Source organism: Marmota marmota, unplaced genomic scaffold (genome assembly GCF_001458135.2).
Source record: "Marmota marmota marmota unplaced genomic scaffold, marMar, whole genome shotgun sequence".
Classification (NCBI taxonomy): domain Eukaryota; kingdom Metazoa; phylum Chordata; class Mammalia; order Rodentia; family Sciuridae; genus Marmota; species Marmota marmota.
In genome coordinates this window covers 42,159,037-42,182,020 of record NW_026000037.1, presented here as the reverse complement: position 1 = coordinate 42,182,020, position 22,984 = coordinate 42,159,037, and the positions used below count along the sequence as shown (strand labels likewise).

The window sequence follows — 22,984 nt, the reverse complement described above, 5'->3', positions numbered from 1 at the left end:
AACACACTAAAATAATTCAGTTAAAGAAGCATGATGTCTGACACTCTTAAATGATTCAGACAAAAAAATAGATGCGTGGGGTACAACCTTACAAATGTTTTATATGTATGAAATCATACCAAGCCCGAAAATTACAGGGACAAAAAGGTAGAAATAAAAAATATGTAAATGTCTTACTTTCACTGATATATATTGGGATCACAGATTCATAGTCCAATATAAATCAATAAAATATTTAAATAAGAAAAAATTCAGTAAAAATAAATCAGAATCATGCCCCAATGTTTTTAGATAACCAAAATTTATAATACAACCAGAATGGTCCAAATTCAACTTCCTTTATCTTATATATTCTATACTTATATATTATATATTTATATTTTCTTTATAAATAATCCATATATTTATATATTAGTTACATACAGAATTCAAAATAAATTAAAGATATGTATTTATAACTTTAATATTTTATGTACATATTAAATATATAAAATATAAGAGAATAAAAATAAATGTGGAACCTAGTTTGGGTTTTTAAATAAACCACAATAATGTAAAGTTAAATGATAAATAAAATAAAGTCCTAGCAATTAGAGAAAAAAAGAATAAGAAGGTTATCAAATAGTATTTAAAGATTATCACTACTGTGATGATATGTGGTTTTTCCTTCTACAGTTGGTTTTCTAAATCATAAATCGTAAGATTTTTTTTTTTTGCTTTAAGAAAATAGGGAACATGTGAAAATCACATTTGATTCTTGAAACAATACACAATATTTTCATGTATAAGTATCTTGTCTTTACTTCTAGACTATGGTTCAAATAATTATACCATGTAAACTATTTGTTAATTCTCTTTTTACTTAATGGTGAATTTGTTTTTGTGACATTATAACAATTTTTTTAACATTTTACTGCAAATTCACCTGATTGATATTCCCTTACTATGACATGCCACCATTTATTTCATTTTTAAAGGTAAGCTATCATCAAATATTGTCTACCAAAAAAAAGCGGTGCAAAGAATCTCATGTGTGTATCTTCTGTTGTATTGTTGTCCTTCCCTTCAGATAAAATACACAGATGTGGAACTGCTGGGTTAAATAGCATGAGGCTATAGACCATAGACCATTTTTCCTTTGCTGTGCAGAAGATTTTAATTTAATGTAATCTAGTTTGCCTATTTTATAATACTAAAGTACAAAAGTTTCCTATTTGAACATCCCCAGTATCAGGATAAATTTTACAGTTGCTGCAGCCAGAAACACTCATGACACAGGGTTGGTTCCGGCTTGTGACCCTCTAGAGCTCTAGCTCTCCATATTGTTATGTTTTCACAGTTGTGTGTGCATTGCTGATATTACATGCGTGGAGTTTAATTCCCTTTTAAATGTTTTCCAAAAAAATTGCACCAAAATTAGCCTTGAAATTTAAAAAAAAAAAAGTTCTTTCTATGAAAAGGCATGGAAGCTGAGCAGCTTCACTCAAATAAGTATTCATTTTTGAAGGAATTAACAGCATCCTTTAAATCTTACCAAGTAACAGTCAAATACTTTGTTGAACGTACAAAAGGAATATAGCCACAAATAGATGGAAGATATGTTAGAGTCTTGTAAATCAGAACACAACAAAGGACTGATTATTATGTGATAGAGGATGCAACTAAAGGCTTAGAGTCGCCTGAATAATACAAACAGCTCTACCAGGTCTCATTTCTAATTTATGGCAACAATGTGTCAGAATGCCTCACCAACACTGGATACTATTAATCATCTTTTAAAAGTGCCATTTTAATCAACAGTTCTCTTCAATATTCAATTTATTTAAGCCTACCTTTTTTTACTTCCCCAAATCACTTTAGATTTCTTCAGATTCTCACAGGTATAACAACTTTGCTGTTCTGTAGATTTTGTGTTGAGCTCTCAAAATTCATACTAATGCCATTTAGTACAAAGCACCCAATAAACATGTTAGGAGTTTTACTTTGTTTGCCCCAGCAGGTCTCTGATTCACTGAAGTCACAGCTTCACACCCTTTAAACACTACTACATTTTCTTTACTGGTTGATGAGAAGGGAATCTCATGTGAGACAAAAGCTAAACCCTGCTGAGTAAAGATATATGAACTCTTTTCCTTCCCCTCGTATTTAAGTCCTGTCATTGTGTCAAAGAATAAAATTAGATTAACTTGGAGTGATTTACTTCACTCCGTCATGTTGGTAGTTACCCTATTTTTTTCTTCTCTTTGAAGTGTATGGAAATCAATTGTCTCTTTGATTTATCCCTCTATTTCCCCAGATATCAAAGCAAACTGATTAATCTATAACTTCCAGGATCATCTTTAATGCTCCCTACCTCCCCCCCACCTCTTCTCTCATTTTCTCCCACTCTTTGAATTTGTCCTTCAAGAAACCTAACCTAATTCCTTACACACTTTCTATTGCAAATATGTTCTGATAAATTATCCTATGATAATTCCAATCATAAGCATGACAAATCAGGATGTTCTGAGAAGTAGAAATATTTAAATGTAATCTATCTGTTGTCCATTATTCAAATTATACCACTATGTAATTCCTCACCAGGTCTGTATGCCATGCCAAATAACATCCCAAATGGTCCCTAACTGAGGACTATATTATCCATCTCTCTTTCTTGACTCATCCAATTCGGGAGAAGTCAGCACTCTTGTTCCTTACCTCAAGTATGTTGTTAGTCAATTCTTTGTTCGTTTTACTTTATTTTATTGACTAATTAAGGAACTAGCAAATCAGTTGTTCCAAATATTCAGGAGGCTATTCTTTAACTCTAGTCCCTATCTGCCTGAAGAGAAGAGCTGAACATTTTGCGTCTCTCACTCCTCCCACTCTCCACAAGGAAGAACTAAAGACTGACTTATTATAACTTTTACTTCATTATCTCCTTGCCTCTGAAAAAGTGTGTTCTTTCCTTTTGCATACCCCTATATTTTGACCTGCTCCACTTCCCTGAAGTTATCCTGATTTCATTATACAAAAATTCCTGTTCAAAGACATTTAACCATGACATTTACATGTTCATATATCTAAATCCATAAAACCAACCAGAATGTCTTCAGTTAAGGATCAGCTATGTAAACTATGCTGTGTTATACAATGCTGTTCAGTCCCAAAAATCATGTCTCAAATAATACTAATTAAAAATCTGTCTATATATATGTATATATATATATATATATACATATATATACACAAATATTTAAGATAACAAAATTCTATGGGGAGTAAAGCAGCAATTGTTTAATTATAAATATACATATATATTAAATTGAAAATATTGGAGGACTGACTATTCAGCAAGATATCGAACAGTTATTCTTTTATCGGCTAGATGATGTAATTTCTTATTATTTTACATATAAATAATATATAATAATTTCTAATTTTAATTTTCCTTTTCATATTTTTCCTGATTTTTCAAATCTTCTACAAAATATGTAATGCTATAATAAAAAGCATACTAGTTTAAAGATTCAAAGGGAACAACCAAAAAAAAGTATGCAGGTGAAAACAAATATACAACCCCAAATCAGGCAGAACTTCAGCATTAAAAACTGGAAACTAGCATAGAAAAAAATTGGGGCATAAGTAAGCAAAGAGATACAGTTTCTGAAATATCAATAAAATGTATTTAGCTCATGTATTTTTTATGTATTTCACTGAACCTACCAGTTGCCTCCCCAATATCCAATTTCTCCTTCCTTAGCTATTATACATACTTTTATCCTCCTTGGTGGCTGCCTGTCTGAAACGTAGAGATAATGTATGGAACTCTGGCAGCTATTTTGAGTACATGAATCTTTGAATGACAGGAAGGATCCAAGATCCATAGTGACATTATAGAGCCATTTTAGCAGACATGGACTATCAATATCAAGACTTCAAGTTTTTTTGAGGGAAAATAATTCTGATTTCTTTTTTTTTTAAGAGAATCAAATTCAACATACACATCATGTTATATTTGTATTCATGCCTAAATTTTACAAAGATTTCTGCAAAATTTCTGGTGATAAAAGGAAATTCAAACATAATATTTCCTTAGTGGAAAAAATAAAAGTCAATAAAATTACGGCATTTTCATTGCAGGGAATATACAAACCTAAAAACTTTGTTGTAAGTTTCAAATTTCTAAACTATCTTATTATCAGGAGATACATAATATAAGAACTTCAAAATTTTATCAAAATATTAATGTAGTCATCCCCCATGGATTTTTCTTTTTACATAATGGTAAATTATATTTTGAAACATTTACATTCATAGAATAAGTATAACTTGCTCCAATTAGTATTCCATTATTGTAGTTGTACATGGTGTGGAATTAAGTTGGTTGTGTATTTTTTTATGAGGATAGAAAAGATATGTTTGATTCATTCTATTGTCTTTCCTATTACCATACCTGCTCCCTTCCCTTCTTACCCCTTTGACTAGTCCAATGAACATCTGGGATGGTATCAAACTAAAAAGTTGCTTCACAACAAAGGAAACGAAATCAAGAATGTGAACAGAACCTACAGACTATGATAAAATCTTTACCACCAGCACCTTAGATAGAGCATTATTCTCCAGGATACAGAGAGAACTCAAAAAAACTTGACCAAAAAACAAATAACCCAATCAATAAATGGATAAGGGACTGAACAGGCATATCACAAAGAAGAAATACAATTTGTGAAAAAAATATTCAACATATCTAGCAATTAGAGAAATGCAAATCAAAACTATACTGAGATTCCATCTCCAGTCAGAATGGCAATTATCAAGAATATAAGTAACAATAAATGCTGGCAAGGATGTGGGGAAAGAGGTTCACTTATACATTGCTGGTGGGATTGTAACCACTCTGGAAAGCAGTATGAATATTCCTTAGAAAACTTAGAATGGAACCACCATTTCACCCAGTTATCCCACTCAGTTTATACCCAAAGGTAGTAAAATCAGCATACTATAGTGACACAGCTATTTCAATGTTTATAGCAGCTCAATTCACATTAGTAAAGCTATGGAACCAACCTAGTGCCCTACAACAAATGAATGGATAAAGAAAATGTGGTATATATACACAATACAATATTATTCAGCCATAAAAAGGAATTAAATTATGGCATTTGCCAGTAAATGGATACAATTGGAGAATATCATGCTAAGCAGAATAAACAAGTCCCCAAAATACCAAAGGCAGAATGTTCTCTCTGATATGTGGATGCTAACCTAAGCAAAGGAGAGGAAGGTTAAAAATTCTGATTTCTTTGCCCAGACTGGGTACATACTGAACATAATTCCTAAGTGATATATATTATGTAGTAATTTTCAGGAAAGAGGAAAAAATTTAGTTATCATGAATTTAATGATCATTTGGCTACCATATTAAGGTAAACATGTCAAATCATATTTAAAATGAAGATAGAGGACTTAAGTGGAAATAATTAACATTTGATAAATTAGGATACATTAAAATGACTCAAATAGAAAAATTTATGTTCCATAAAAAATGTTTAGTAGTTTATTATATTTAGTTATATGAAGGATTGTTTTTAAAATTAGATTCCAAGTAACAAAATAACTTCAACAGCAGGAGAGATTACATCATACATTAAAAATGAACTTCCAGGAACTAAGGATGCTTAGATTTATTTTTTTTAAAGTGAACGCTCTTCTGAATACCATTAAACCTAAATTTAGAAGTGCAGCCTTTCGAGCCACAATGTCCAATCAGAAGTGTGGTATGATGATGAGATTAGCATCCTCTTGAACCTATGATTTTGATAGATTTTTGGTGATTATCTTCATAAGAAATTATATTAATATTTTTTATGTCCTCATCACGTTCGAGAAAATGATACAAGGTATCACAAAGAATGATTTAACAGAACATCATTAAATCCATAGCTCTTTCTCCTACTAAATCAATACTGAACAAATTTTTCAAGACATTTATTAAATGAATAGCTACACTGTGGACTTGTAGGCCCCAGGGGAGGTGAGGCGTGTGAGGCTTCCTGGTGAAAAGACTTATAACCTGAAATGGGAGACAGGTTAGGACACAGCTATGACGACAGCGAAGTCAGCACCCGCAATAGGAACACAGCCATGAGAACAGAGAAAACAACGATTCTGCTTGAGGACTTAGGGAAATCCTGTAAAGGGGATTTGCCCATTCAAGCTGATCCTTGAAATGAGGAGACAGGAAGCTCAGGGCTGAAAAGCAGCAGGAGCAAAGCAGCAGACATGGACATCTCTGACATCCACACAACACAGAAGCGATTCAGTGAGTCCTAGACACAGATTAGAAGAGGGTAAAATGAGACACGAGTCTGTAAAGGTCAACTGGGGTAGATTCCTGGGAAGAGCTCTGAATGATAAGCCAAAGAATCTGAAATGTAACCCATACAGCTTTCAAAGGTTAACAACACTTAGGAATGGCATGCTCAGTCCTTCTAGTGACAATGTGGAATAAGTAATGAACTACACGGTATCGGGCAGCATTATTTTAGAGAAACAGTCATGGGCTTAGATTAAGCACAGCCTTGACTGAGAGCAGGTGGGGTGACAGGAGCTATCCTCATGATCCCTTTCAATCTTAAACTCCACAACTTCTCTCTTTTACTGAGTAGACAAGTTGTGGACACTCTTGGGCCACTCTGGTGAGAACCATAAAGGCATTGCTATTTCAAATATCCAATAAGTTTGACAAAAAGTGCAACTAGTACACAGTCTCTGACTAGCTGACAATGGAATTTAGAGGGGAAAAAAAAATCACATGGAAGATATTATTATAGCAGTGGAAAGGCAGTTTCAGTAATCCTACTGGGAAAGCCAGATAAAAATTTGACTGACCTAAATCCTTTTTGACCTGCATCATTTTCCAAATAGCCTCTACTTCTTTGGAAAGCCCAGGGGACCTATCTGTGCATGTGCAATCTAATTAAATGCATGTAGTCAGGACTTAATCGTATAAGGCATTTTGCTAGATACAGCACAAAAAGAATCCTGTTTGGCTGCTTTTGTATTTACAGTCTAAAGCAGTACAGTTAGATGTAGATATACATCTATAGTTTAGGTTAAAAAAAAAGAATTTTTTTAAAAAACTGTAGAGACAGGTAAAAATATACACATTGGCATTGAATGATTCATGAGCATCAATAAGCAGGACAACTCCCTGATTAGTTCCACTTCAAGGGGAAATACAGTTAAGGATCAGAGAATAAATGCCACTAACCGGATCTCACTCCTGAGACCTACTGAAGGAGAAATAAAAGTGTTGTTCTCTTCAGGTTTAGCAGCACTAAACGACAAGGTCAGTCAAACCATCTGAGGTACAACATGCCACAGGAGTTCTGCGCCCTGAGGAAGGAGAAAGGGGCCAAGCACAACCAGCCTTAGCCTGGAGAGAGGAGTTCCTCTTCTTGTGCCATTCTGAGGAGTACTTTTGGCCTTGTTGGAGGAGACACCAGCATGGGTGTCCACAGAAAAACAGGCACTCCTGAGGTTTCTAACAAGGAAGGTATGAACCTGAACTGAGAAAAGTTTTAAATTGAGGTGCCATGTAAATTTTACCCGAGACTAACTTCATGGATTCTGAGATCAGAGTTCTTAAGTCCTCTGAATGACTTGCTGGATGGCAAACAGCCAAGCATATCAGATCAGAATTCTAGATACTAAAGAAACTCCTGTCCTTGACGCTTCTACAAAATTGTAAACGCACACAAGGTACACTTTGCCTACAAAGTACAGCCATAAGTAACAAGGCAGAAACACACTAAAACACACAGAAAAGTATAAAGTTCTATAAAATAACAGTACCTAATAATATCCTCATATCTCAAAAATTACTAAGAGTGTTCAAATATAAAAATGATCTTTATGGGCTGGAGGTATAGCTTAGTGGTAGAGTGCTTACCTAGCATATGCTAGCTCCTGAGTTCAATCCATAGTACCACCATTAAAAATATAAATAAATAAATAACTGATCTTTATATTTATTTATGGTGAAAAAGGGCCTTTCATGATACAATGCCTGGGCCTTATTTTTTTTTTTAAATGTAGTGTTATTTTGCAGATGCTCATCCTAAATGAGGAAATAATCCTCAGAAGCAGAAATAAGAAAATCATCTTATTAATAGTATGAGACTTCGGTAAGCCAGTGACTTGACAGAAAGCAAAGGAAAGTGTAGACACAGAGGGAAGAGGGAAAAAAAAAAAGTATTTTGCCTAGTAGACCCTGAGTGTGTTAAAAGTGCAAAAGCAGTCAGTAATTGCATGCCATGAGTCTGAACCCATTGCTGAAAACCTGTCTTAAGTATGTGTGTGTCTTAATAGAATTTTGAGAACAGCTGATTTTGCATTTACATAGTACCTTAAAGTAAGTGGATCCCAAAATCTCTAGCCAGATTTATTAGCTGGTTATATATACTGACTGCTTAAGCAGGAATCATTTCATGCACCAATGAAGTACAGTTACTTCTTTATTAAAATCTGGCAACATTTTATTGGTCCACAATTATATACATCCAGTTACTGTGAGATGTAGCCTCTGATCAAATAAAAGTGCATAGGTACTTAGAGAATTACACTAAAATGGTAGATGCATATAATACTATTAAAATCATATAATAAAGCTTTATATTTATATATGATTTAAAAATAACTAGAAAATAACTCACCATCAGTTAAAATATTAGTATTATCAGTGGCAGTTGTAAAATGGGTTGGGGTGGTCATGGGTGAAAGATTTTGAGGATGGATAAAAGGTCATAACTATACAGTAAATCTTGACCAAATACATTGTTACTGAAAATAAAGTTTGGTTAAAGAAATTAAAAAGTCTATCTGGCAAAACAATTCAGTCCAATAACAGGTAAAAACAAATTCCATAATTAATAAAGGAACTGAAAATCAAGAATAAATCTTAATTCTCATAAAATAAGATCAGTACTTTATAATTAGCTTGAGTGGTACCCATGCACAAAATTGTAGAAGTTCACACTTCAAAACAGCCAGGAAATTCACAAAAATGAAAACCTGATATTGAGTAAGAGCCCATTGGAGAAACACACACACAAACACACACTCACAGCATGCATCAGTCCTGCCTTATGAAGGAACAACATTTATTTAGTGCTAGTCAAAAATGCATTGCAAAATTAATCATCTTGATAAATATTTCTGTACCATGGTTTTATATTATAACAACAGAGAACATTTTTGTGAATTACTCACTTCCAGGATATTGTTAAATAAAATTAAAAATGTTAGACATAAGTTTACTAGATCAATTTTCAGTAGATTCTCATAGTATAAAATAAGTATAGATGGTGCTATTTTTGGCAAGTAGATATAAACACGTAAGAAAATAAGTCAATTGGCTGTCCATGACTTGACATCACTTTGAAAATGGTTAACCTCATGCAAGTACCCATACATGGCAGAAGATGTTACTTGATATTTAAATATTATTCATGTAGAAATTCTTTATAAAGTTATTGAAGTTCATAATAAAGTTTTCTTCTTCATCACTTTTTAAAACATGTATGTCACATAAATCTTCAGAATGGGAAGCAAGACAAGCTCTAAGGAAATACAAACTGAAGACCCAGCATCATTTTCAGGCAGCACTAGAAAATTGTACCAATCAAAATGGAAAGTAATTTCATCATATGTAACATGAAAAGTTTTTGGAACAGATAAACAAAAATACTGTTTAATAATCTTAAAATCATGTGTCATTCTCAGAAAACATGATACAATGTATTCCTTGGCCAGTTTTATTTAAAAAATTAATAAGTACCCTTGTTTACTGAAGATGTTTTTGGAGTTGAGGAAGTTGGAGGTTACACTAAAAATTAGTCCTGGTACACTTTCAACATTCTGCAAATGATTTAGAGATAAATCAAAACAGCATGAAACATCATTAGAGTCCCACAAGCAGTTTATTAATTTATGTATAATTATCATTTGCACAAATTGTTGTGAAGGAAATGATAAACTACCCATGTTCAAAACAACATAGTCTCTTCGAATGTGATACGCAAAAAGAATTGGAATTCAAATATTTCTAAATGAGAAATCAATTACAATGTTACTTCAAATTGTACTTTCTTCTAATTTAAAAAAAATATCCAATTAAGAATTTATAAGTATGATTAAAAACAAATCAACATCACACACTGAAAATGAAATCTGAGTCTCTAAAGAATAAAGATAATGCTTCATCTTTTTCTTTCAGGGATGAAGGCTGAGATGGCAATAGGTTTTAAAGTATTTGCTATTTTTCTACTCATGCAAAAAGCATTTATATTCAATTATCCTTAGGATGACCCACCTGAGGGAAAAACAGAGTCAAACCTGATCAAGGAACTACATTGCCTCTGTGCAGTGGTGCATGCCTGTAATCCCAGCAGCTCAGCAGGGTGACACAGGAAGATCCTGAGTTCAAAGCCAGCCTCAGCAACTTAGTGAGGCACTTAGAAAATCAGCAAGACCCTGTCTCTAAATAAAATATTAAAAAGGGCTGGGGATATGGCTTAGTGGCACCCCTGGGTTCAATCCTCAAAAAAAGAAAAAATAAAAGAAAGAAAAAAAAGAAATTATGGGGGAAAAAAAGAAAAGAAAGAAAGAAAAAAAAGAAAAAAGAAAAGAAAGAAAGAAAAGAAACTATGGGGGAAAATGGAGGGTAGCAGTGATGTTGGTATGTCCAAAATAAAGTTAAGGTGCTTATGCCACTATTTCTAAGATAGATGCCTTGTTTTTTGCAAAGTGACATTTTAGTATCAAGCCTTGAGGAAGATATTAAGTTTATCATAAAATGAATACACCTTTGCCTTCACACATTTACTTCCCTTCTCTCTTATATAAGATTTCTAAATAAATATTTCACTAACAATTTTACTGTTTCTGTTTCACTTAGCTTTAATGCTGTCTTTAATTCCTATTTATTATCAATTGGGACCCAATTTTACAGTAACTCCATAACTCTTCCAAGTCTGAGAATTTTATTTAAGAAATAATTTAAGCAGGCCAGATTTACTAGACTCCTGTCACACTAAATATCACAAAAGGACAATGGAAGAAGAGAATAACAACAACTATCATTTATTGAGCACTTGGTAGGTGATAGGCACAAAAATCAGTATATTGCATGCATAGTCACCTCAACCTTCACATAGTTACAAAATTAGATGAATGGAAATAATAGCTCATAGTGCTGAGAGAATAAATTAGTTACTATTTTGTAAAGTACTTCAGAAAGACTTTCTTGCCCAGTAAGAGACTTGGACTGCTTACGTGTCAGTCATTATGACTAGTAATCTTACTTTAAAAAATGAGGCTACTGGGGCCGGACTGCAGCTTCCTGATACAGCACTTGCCTAACATATGTGAGTTATAGGATTGATCTCCAACCCCACAAAAACAAGCAAATAAAAATTTAAAAATAAAGATGTAATAACTAAATTGCATAGACTACTTAATGGTCTTGGGTCAGACTGATCGTAGTTGGACATCAGAATCTTCAATTCCATTTGTGTGACAGCAGGTACCATACCACAGACTGAAAATGGGTCTTAAACTGTGTTTTACTGTGTCCTCCTAACTTTACTCTTGTTTCTCTTCTTAGAATCAACGGGTAACTAACATGCTGAAGGGTTCTAATTAATTGCCAAGAACTTCACCTTTACAGATTCACCAAACCATCTGAGAGAACAGGACAAAGCACTTCTACCTATCCCCAACTCACTGTCCAAAAAACTGATCTCCCAGAAAAGGTAAAAGGAAATGACCTAAGAGACACTACAATCACATGTGTCAAAAGAAACTAGATACTCAGATTTAAAGCATGTCTCGATGTTAATTTTTTTCTTATTTTCTCATGTCAGAATTCCCTATCCTTCTATACCACACAATATTATGCTTTAACATAAAAATTATGCTACAGGTAAATTTTGTTCTCAATTTTCCACAAGACATTTTTGTGTTATACATATCTTAAGCTATAAGGGAAAACTTGGAAATTTCCTCACCAACCATCCCGCTATCCCATTTATCTATATAAAACCAATTATGTGTGTATTAGTTTTCTGAACTGATGTTCATAGTTAAAAGATGCTTAAGTATGTAAATACAGAGAGAGAAAAAATTTTCCAACAACCATCAATTTAGAATTTTTTTTTTTGTGGGCCCCATTTGTATTCTCAGCTATTCTGTAAGAATAGCTGGCATCTTTAAAGTAACTATTTCTGATAAGCTACAAAATTAAAGTATTAGTCCAAGTGATAAGAGACAGTGAGAAATGCAAGAGCAGCTGCCAACCTAACAGGGCAATATCTGTGCAATGTTAAAATAGCCATGTTTCAGCTACCAATTCTTCTATGAATCTGCAGGCACATCAGGTAATCACAGTAATGGGTATAATTTAATAATGGAGAAGACTATAAAAATCACTGTCTCTATCTGGAAACCACTACAAAATGGTGTTTAAAATTAGTGTTAGGACTGGGGTTGTAGCTCAGTGGTTGAGCACTTGCCTCGCATGCATGAGCCACTGTGTTCAATCCTCAGCACCACATAAAATAAATAAATAAATAAAACAAAGATATTTTTAAAATTGTTTATTGATTTGAAAATGTGCAGGAAAACAAAAGTGAAATGGTGATAGAACCTTTTGAACAATCATCTGGAAATATTGTGCATTTTTTACATCAGTGGAAAAAGTCTAAGGTGATTTTTTTTTAATTATAAAAAAATAAAGACTTGAACAAAAAAACTTCTATGGAAACCCTATTTGGGAAAGAATGATTATAGAGTAATAAAATGCAAGATGCATGATTCTGATTTGAGTGGTAAATTCAGCTAAATACAGCATAAAGAACTAAACTTAAAGGGGTGCAGAAATATTAAGAAGGAAGTGAATACTATAATCTATAGCTAGAAGATATAAGAATTCTAAATACTGATTGGAACTTTATCTAAAGAAATTACGATTCAGTCTATTCTCAATGAAAATGAAAGGCCTCCTTGGTAATTTTCCAAGATGTGATCAGCATAGCTATTGATCAATACCTACCCAGTAGCTAGAGAAATTCTCTATATTTAATTGGCAACCTCTATCAGGTCTTCAGGTCCCCTGTCATCTTGTGGGAGCTCTGTTTTTTTTTTTTTTCTTCTCATTTGAATAAATCTAACTGAAGAAAAAAGGAAAGAAGGAAGGAAGGAAGGAGGGAGGAAAGAAAGAGGAAGAGAGGAAGAAGAAGAAAATAAAGAGAGAAAGGGAGGAAAGGAAGGAAGAAAGGGAGGAAGGAAGAGAGAAGAAAATAAAATGAAAGGCCTACATTAAAAAAAATAAACACAAGGACAAAGAGTGATCACACACACACACACACACACACACACACACACATGGCTGCATTTTGAAGGTAAGTATTATGAGAGCTCAACAATTTAAATGATGTACTAGAGTTGATTTATAGCACTATCAGGATTAGAATCCAATTCTTTCCTCTTGACCCAAAGAGAGAGTACTGTAGGAAATAATTGATAATGTGTTCAATAATAAAAGATTCAAGTGCTCCTATTTCTTTAAATAATATACCCCTATCTAGTCTCAACCAATCCCTCTGCCCAGAAGAAATCATGTTTAATGTTTTTAGTTTACAATAGAATCCTTAAATTCAGATTATCTTCATGGAACAGGGCGACTCAAAATAGAATCATAGAAATCTGTGCAAATCTGCAATGTCCATGTCCTCTGGAGCATAAACAACATTTAAAAAAAAAAAATAAAAACATACTTTGACCAAACAAATGGGCCCCTTTTAGACATCTGAATTTTCTCACACCATACTACTAATTTCCCCATACTTTTCCTCCTAATAGGTATTATTACTACTGGTTACTTTGTAAATTTAATAACCATATTTTACTGCTGTTTTTCAAATTAAACTACAGACACTCTCTCTTGAGAACCATTTTGCAATACGCTGATATTCTAATTCCTATCCTTCCACTGATTTCTCCCCAATTCTCATAACGGACATGCAACCTCTACTACCTGTATGTTTACTGTGGCGTTGCCAAGGTCAATAATGTTTTCATTTTGTTCTGCAGTCATAAGTATCTTCACATTTTACCTGAAGATTGACTTAAAGTCAATCAAATCTTGAAATTTAGTAAATACCACTTCACAGCCAACTGACATTCTCTGATTATTTCCCTGTCTTACATTTTACTTTGTTTTTCTGGAATTTCTACCTGTTTCTTCCTTATATTACTTTTCATTTTCTTTCCAAATATTCATTAAACATTAAATATTCAAAGGGAGGGACAAAGGTGCCTCTCTTGGTCCCATATCCTACCACCAAGTAAAACCCTCGATTTTCTTAAACCAATCCTACATCATACTGAAACAACATACTGGACCTACTCCATAGCTATCTTGCCAAGTGTTTCTCACTTAATTATACTTTGTATAATCTAATAAATAGATATAAATGTATTTTAAATATAAACATATATTTATATCTATTTTAAATAAATATATATAATTATACAGCCTCCTCTAACTATGTTGTAAGGTTATATCTGAGGAAAATATCCTTTATTTATCTTTGTCCTCCCAATGCACTTGATATTTTGATGTGATATGGAATTTTAATTGCAAATCATCTTCCTTCAGAAATTTAAGAATTATCCTTTTAATTCTTTCACACTTGCTCTGTATTTTTGTTTTCTTATTAGAACTCCAATTAGTAGGAGGTTGACTTCATGAAGACTCACCATGTCTTTTATATTTTTTGTTTGTTTGCATTATTGAGATTATTTCTGTATTTGAAATTCCAAATTTTATCTCACCTACTGATTTGAAAATATTTAATTTCCAGAAGTGTGTCTTATTAATTTATTGTTACTTTTCCACATCATCCCCTTTACTATAAATGCAATCTTTCTTGAATCCCTCCAGAAATACATTCTCTTTTTACCTTTTATGAACCCTTAATTATATGTTTCTTACATGGTCATTTTGTTGGTGCTAGTGCTCATTTACCTTGGTCTTTCATTATTTTTGTTTTTATATTGTAAATGTCTCAAAATTTTTTCTGAAATTATTTCTTAAATGACTGGTGATTCTTGGTTGCTATTTTATATTTCAGAATACAGATGGAACAGAAAATTCTGGGTCCTCTATATTTGAATAGACATATTGATTAGAAGGTTTTGCTTTGAGATAAGGAAGAATCTAATCACGAGGCTTAAGGACACTAAGTGTCATAATAAGGGGGGTTTTATTCTATGGTTCTAAAACCAATCCCTCTTTTCCCCATCATCCCTTGACAGTACATATAATGTCATTAGGGGCATTTCAGTGGCACACAGAGAAAAATTTGCTGTTTACTTCAGGAAACAGCACTGGCGAATAAAAGACTGTGTCAATTCCATGTAAACATGTTTGATTATTTTGTTTCAGTCTTAATACCTCATTTCTGCCCTCCATTTTTCTTGGCATTACTGAGCCTCAAATCCTTGGGGAATTGTTAATGGCAGTATACTCCTTTCTCAAATACAGGCCCCTCTCCAGACCCTAGGTAGACTCCAGTGCCCTACTTTATTGTATCCAATAAAAAAAGTTTCACATATTTTTAAGTAAAGGAAGTAAAGATATTTCTCAAAAGTAAAAGGTATTCCTCTTAAAATGGATACTCCCAAAGCTAAAGTAACTATCCTTAAAACATCTAAAATGAAACAAACCTAAGAACAAACAAAATCATTACGCTGTTGTAAATCACCGTTAGCACAATGGCAATAATGTTCAGAATGATTCCAACAAGGCTCTCTGTTGAAATAACTGCAAATTGCCCATTTGCACCAATCTTAAGGCACATGGGGTAAAACTAGTTATCACTGATTTCACATTTCTGAGACATCTTTGTCTTTTTTCTGGAGAATGAAATTAACATTCTCTAAAAAAAAAAAAAAAAAAAGATTCATTGAATTTCCAAATTATTTAATGAGATAGTTGCAAATATCTACATTTGTAGAGGTTATTTTTCTTTACAAAAGGAATGGAAATGATGCATACATGTTATTCTACTTGAATTAGGATTTTATATAGATAATAAGAATTTGTGCATTGTGGAAGCAAAATGGGCCTATTGTGGTCTGCAACAGCAAATGAAGTGTCTCATAACTAGCAATTCAATGTGTTAATTCAGCTGCACCATCCAATTACCTACAATTCATCTCAACTTAGTGCACAACAATAAAAGTCTTTTAAAAAGCTATGATAAAAATGGTTGTTCTACGTTACCAAATAGGGAAAATATTATCTTTCTCCTTAAGTCTGGGAGTGGGAGCCACTGAACATAAATTATTAAACTTTTTCATCACAATCTATAAATTTGATAATGAATTCCTGACATGAATTCAATAATCTAGAGTTGGTAATGAAATATATATTGGTTGTTTTACAAGGAAAATCTGACCAAGGAATGAGAGAACTGTGTGTCAACTGAAATTGGCATCCCCTCAAAAAGCACAGCATTCCTTTAGAGCCAAAGGCCTGCCAAATGGCAACTGACCACAGGGCCCAGGCACACAGTTCTAAAAGTAGACAAAGGTAATGAGATGTGAATTTAGCATCCCAGCCTCCTGCTAAATGACCCAGATGCAAGAGCAATAGAGCCTGTCTTACCTATGCAGAGACTAAATGGTGAAATGAACAGAAGTTCTTTCTTATTTACTCACTTTAACACAATCAGAGCACCAGTAGATAATTCTGTTATGCTATGTGAGAATGTGTTAAACCATAGAAGACAGACACTTCACGTAAAGAGCATCAGGAAGAAGGAAGTGCGAACAAAGGAAAAGATATGGGGAGAAGAAAAATAATATTGAGAAATGATAAACAGGATTCACCTAAGAAGAAAACACTGTGGTGTGTGGGCACCAGGGGCAAGTAGAATGCCATAGTGTTTCAGAATAAAAAGAGTGCCTGAGTACAGTGTACAGAATAAAATTTTCTGTGATGGAATTTCCAGCAGTTGTCTAAAGTTGTTAAATTAGAAATATAAGTGCAATGAGGAAAATGTATAGAGAGCTAAATTTATTCTGTTGAAAGAATTATTCTTTATTTTGAGATTCAGTTCTTCCATCAGAATCGGTGTTAAAATGTCCACTCTTATAAAATTATGGTAATGTAGGAGACTTTTAAAATTATTCTTACTGTGGAAAAGAAAATGTTCACATGGAGGTTGGCACTTCATTTTAAAAAAATTTTATTAGTGAAAATGTCAGACTGAAAACTGTTAGAATGCTGGGTTCAGACAGAAAGAACTGGTGTCATCCTTGGCCCTAACACATATTAGCTATGTGATTCTGAGCAGGTATGTCCTTATTCATACAAGGGGATAATAATTATACATATTATATACAAATGTAAATCTGTCTGATATTTACTAATCACAGTATAAGTACAAAGCAATCAATTTTATAATTCACCATTTTATCTCCCTCATAAATAAGTTAGAAAGAAATAGCTCCTTGTGTATTTTGTTTCATTTTTTCTTTCTTTAAAGTAATGGTTGGTTGCATTGAGGTCTTAATAGTCATATATATCTCACCATATCTGAAACTAATTATGTAATAAAAACCTCAAGAGTAAATTAAGTCAGTTATTATGCTTCTGATCTACAAGAAGCTACATAATCCTCCTCATATGTCAAAATCCATTTTATTAACAAAAAGAGAGATGCTTTGCTTATAAAATCAAGGCAATTAATATAAGGCAAGAGGCTAAGTTGACATTTACAACTATCTCTGTGGTGTAGTTTGGGCAATTTTTTGATTGAGCAGGCTGTGCTTTAAATTCTCTCTGTTTACAGTGGATACCCGCCACATGTATCATGCACACCAAAGTGCCAACAAACAGTTTAATCACACTCTCCCTGTAATGTTCTGCAAGAGCTTAAATAAGATTTAAGCAACAATTCAATGTAATGTAGTGCATGAAACAGAATCCCAATTAATCCCCCATCAAGTTAAAACCCTGATATGATACACCTTGGACAGCTCCCATCTATGTTAACAATAAGCACTTCTTTAATAAAAAATACAGAAGAAATCTGAGCAATTAATATGGCCAGTATGTCAAATTAAATCACGTACCACATAAAGTAACCACAAATATGATCACCTCCATGAAAATCACTACTCTTCCTATATCACTCTCAAGATCTTGGGATGATTAACCATTAACATGGCACTACTTCAAACAAGTGATGTTTTGAATCTTGTAAATGAATTGTGAAGGGTAGGAGATTTTAATAGGGTAGACATTAAGAAAGAACCTGATAGTTTGGGAAGACTATAATCATATGGATATTTTTGCAAACTTGGGCCCTTGGGGGAAAATAATTTATCCCTACATTAATTTATAATTTGAATTTTAAACCCCATCAACCTCTCAATAAATTTTAAAAGGTAAAAATCATCTACTTAAATAAATATGTCCCAAGATATACTAAGAAATTAAACCCAGAAAACTCAGCCAAAATGAATTTAGGGACACAGTCAGAATCATGCACCTGCAATCATTTTTTAGTAATCAAAGTAAGACCAATTAAATATGTTATTATAAATATACTGCACTGAAAACAGACATAGGCCTAAATATGAATCAAAAAGAAACAAATATCAAATAAATAAAGTCCCTGGTTTATACTGCTGCTCTCAAAGATAAGTACTTATAATGCTCCAAATAGATGGCCAACTATGACTGAATTAATGTGCATTCATTTTCATAAATGTCCTTGAATTCTCTAAGTATGAAATTTCACACTGGAAGGCCAGATTCTTCAAAAACATGTATGCTGGTTACTGAGTGGCAAAAGTTCTTAATTAAACAACATATCTTAAGGTAGAAATTGTAAATAGAAATCTAATCTGTTGAAATGAAAAAGGAAAAAAAAAAAAAAAACATGGTTTATTAAAGCAGGCAGTGCCAGATCTTTAAATGTAGTTTGTGGTTTCAAACATATGCCTGGTGGTGGGGGTAGGGGGTGTCTAAATGCATTGTTTGGGGAAGGTGGTAGCCTTAAAAAAAATCATCAAAGACAATTCTTGAGTCAATATGAGTACATATATTTAGGTCTCGATTTGGTGTTTCACATGTGTAAATCTGATTATAAAAGTAGAAGGATGAGTGTAAAACCAATGCCTGGTTAAAATCCTCAGATAAGTATACATATGGTCATTAAGACTTCAAAGTAGTGATCCTGTTAGAACCCATTTCATATATCTACATGGTTCTGATGGGAGGGACCCCAGAAAGGTGATGTATTAAAAGTTACAGTTAACAATGTGTTGTTTAGTTCAAGGGATGTCACTTGAGAATATGATGGCTAATCAGGCAAATTAATTTAAAGGACACAACTACTAAAATTGTCTACTTTCATAAAGTGCAAAGAATACTTATGAAAAACATGTAGCTTTGCAGTCATTTTACATGGTAGGTGTTAATTCTGCTCAAGCTTTACTCTGAATTGTTTTGTTCTATTCATTTTCCAATTAACAAGAACAAAAATATCCTTTTTATTTATTTTTTTACTTTTTCTCTTTTATTCTTCCTAAAACACCAAAGGTTTTGTAAGCCCACAATCTTTACTACATGTTACAACTATCACTGTTAATAATCAAGTCTGCATGATAGAAATTTATTTCATTTTGATATAACTGTTTAACCTAAAACAGATGCACATTAATTAAAAAGTTAAATATGTATGTTAAATCAGTAAGAAATTAGAAGTCATCTCACCCAATATCAGAATTCCTAGTTTGATTCTCCTTGCTATTTTTAAATACAAAATATTGGGAAGGAGAGAATACTAAATAATTTGCAAGTAATCCTTTTAAAGGCAAATTGCCTTGAATGTCCTCCTGCACAATATTCATGGTAAGTCCCCAACTGTTTTAAGAGGTGGCTAACATAACAACAAAAAAGAAATACAGCAGCCCATGGATCACTACTAAAACATCGAATGAGGAGGCACTGTGTTTCCAGGAACTTCAGCAAATTTGTATACGCATTAGGTATCACACCACTGATAAGTATTTCAAGTAGTAAAAGAATCTACAAATTATTTAAGGTGATTCAATTTATAATCCTCAAAATTTTAAACTGATACATCTATTCTTTTCATTAAAAAGAGAACTTTTCACTTGTTAAAAGTCAAACAAAAAATATTCACCCCAGTATGATGTTATATCTCAATTTACTTTAGGTATGAAGGCTGAGAGATGCTACCTATAAGAGCCTCTAAATTCATTTCTTAAAAAAAAAAAATACCAGTCAAGTTAAAGAGTTGCAAAGAGGAGAAAACTCAAGCAATGAGATGAGTTGGAAAGAAGCATAACTTCTATTTCAACCTATCTTTTACTCGTCTTCAATTCCTATTCATAGAAGCCTAAATGAAACAGAAAAAAAAAGGGGGGGGAGGTAGAATTCAACTTCAAGTGTATAGGCTCATTAGCATAACTGGGTGACTTGGAAGTCTATAATCAGCTGCATGCTAATCAATCAACCAACAAGTTTTCATTAAACACATACTGGCTTTCCCACATTACCCTAGGGTCTGCATATCAGAGGCAGCATCTGGTTCTTTCTACTCTAGACTTTCTGATCCAGAATTAATCTACACCAGCAACATCCTATAATTCCTTTGAAAAAAGCTTTCTTTTCCTCTCTCCAAACCTGATCTGAAACACAGTGCCCCTATTTAAGCAAGTAGCTTAAGCCCTGGAATGGGATGAACATCGTAGAAATGGTGAATTAAAAGCACTTATTTGAACAAGCAGGAACAGCCAGGGAAATTCTCAATGGAGTTGAAAGTGGGCAGGGTCATAAGAAAGAGATGTGAAATCCCGGTTTATGGCAAATGACACAGAGGAATGCATGTTTTATGTTCAAAGTCTGCCTTAGGCTATGAAAATTCTCCACATCTATCTACCTATGAAGTCAAACAAACTGGGTTCCCATATGAAGGTTCTACTTCTGCAGGAAAGGAGGCATTTGTAGCGATCAGGGGAAAGGAAAGATTAATAATGCAATGCAAAAGTTGGTCAGGAAAAAGAGAGGACATGAGTAACAGAAGAAAAAAGATCCTTGGAAGGTGAGAAGTCCAAAGTAAATCATCAATAGGTCGACCTTACTTTTCAGTATTCTCAGCCAGCAGGTTTCTTTAACACTAGAGGGCATGAAAGCAAACAAGCCAAGGAAAGGGAAGACTTGGGGCTGGTGGAGAGAGAGGAGACCTAAGCAAAGGCATATTTCACATAAAGCTGGAATTTTTGGAAACCGCAAAGGAACCTGAAATTTCAAGGCATTAGGGTCAGCAAGTACCTTCAGCAAGGCAAATAAAATTTCTGGTCAGCCTGACGATGATCTCTCTCAGGTTCATTGCTCTCCTAAAAACTCAATGAGTGGAAGGCAATTTAATTCAGGCATGCCTGCTTGGTCCCCAAAGCTCCGCTCAGCTGCTAGTAACCCCTTTGCTTCAGGAAGGCTCTTACCCTTTGAAATTAGTTTTCCCTGAACCCCAAATGTTCTATGTCTGCCCACACTAACTCTTCTCCTGCAGCTGCCTCTAAAGCTGGAGATGTAGACTCTCCCCTTGGAAATTCAACTCACCTTAGTCAAAAAAAAAAAAAAGTGAGGGGTACAGCAAGAGGGGCTTATGCAGTTTTCTAGTCCGAACAAGCAGCATCAGTGCACTTGGGTTCCCAGCAGCACAGGGCCCTCCAACCCTGGGTAGGGAAGCTAGTCCGACGCCCTCCACTTTGCCCCTTGAGCTCCTCATTCAGCTCTGACAGCTTTGACAAGGGCAAACTGCCTCCAACCTGTGTCCTCCCGGGCCCAGATCAGAGGTCTCAGCACCTGGAAGTGCCTAGAAGATGAGTACTCCCCTGACCAAACGCTTCAGGATTTGGGGGAAAGGGGACGACAGAGTAGTAAGACAGAGATGAGCAGCGAGAAGCAGAAATAGAGAAAAAAAAATGCTGCAAGACGGAGAGACATGCAAAGAGAATTACAGAAACACAAAGCTATCCCAAGAACGACAAGGGGAAACAGAACGAAAGAAAAACAGATACAGGTCTGAGTGCAAAAGGTATCAAAAACCAGAGTCTGACAGACAGAAACTGAGTGAGAGAGACACACACGGAAAGAATGAGAGGTGTCTGAGCACTGAAAGAGGTAAAGAGAGGCAGAAAACGAGGCAGGCTAACGTCCAGAGAGACACTCAGGAACCAGAGTGTGCCGGGTGTCCGATGGAGAAACAATGTAGGCACCTCAAACCCGAGCTTCCCGCAGCTGGTGGGAGAAAGTTGTCTGAACCAGGAGACCGATCTGCCCCCGCTGCTGAACGCCGCCAGGGAGCAGATGGGGGACCCCAACCACCTCAGCTCGGCGGTGTAGCGGAAAAAAGCCCAGCGAAGGGAGGGTAGAGACAGAAAGTTCCGCGCCTCTGGATTCTCCCGCAGCACCTGCAGCCTCGAGCAAGCGTACTCCTAGATCCCAGGAGACCTCCTCGCCAGGTCCGCCCGCGCCCTTTCCCCTGCCCTGGGTTCTGCTCCGTACCCTCCTGGCACTCGCTGGGAGACTTTGAGGCACCCAGCTCCGGCACTCCGGCAGACGGAGGGGGCTCGTCCCAGACTGTCACGAAGAGAGGGAGCGAAAGAGAGAGACGGAGACCTGCTATCGTGGCCAAGGATCCCACGAAGAGAGAAGGGCGGTCCACGCTCTGGATTCAGCCTCCGATCGAGCCCGGCAGGCGCCGACCAGCTGCACCGAGTACACTGCTCACCAAGCCGGCGCTCACCTGGATACCGCGCTGGCCCGAGAGTGCCGCTCGGTGCGCAGCCCCAGCTCCCGCCCGCGCTCTTTTCACACTTCCTCTCAAACCTT

General features: G+C 34.7%; 1 long non-coding RNA gene across 1 annotated transcript in view; it reads right to left on the bottom strand.

Moving 5' to 3' along the window:
• The window catches only part of LOC125619399, a 56,886-nt gene extending 33,908 nt beyond the window's left edge, over window positions 1-22,978 (bottom strand). Inside the window, exon 1 of the long non-coding RNA XR_007350926.1 lies at window positions 22,772-22,978. This is a non-coding gene — a long non-coding RNA (uncharacterized LOC125619399). The remainder of the gene's footprint in view (window positions 1-22,771) is intronic.
• Between the last annotated feature and the right edge of the window lie 6 nt (window positions 22,979-22,984).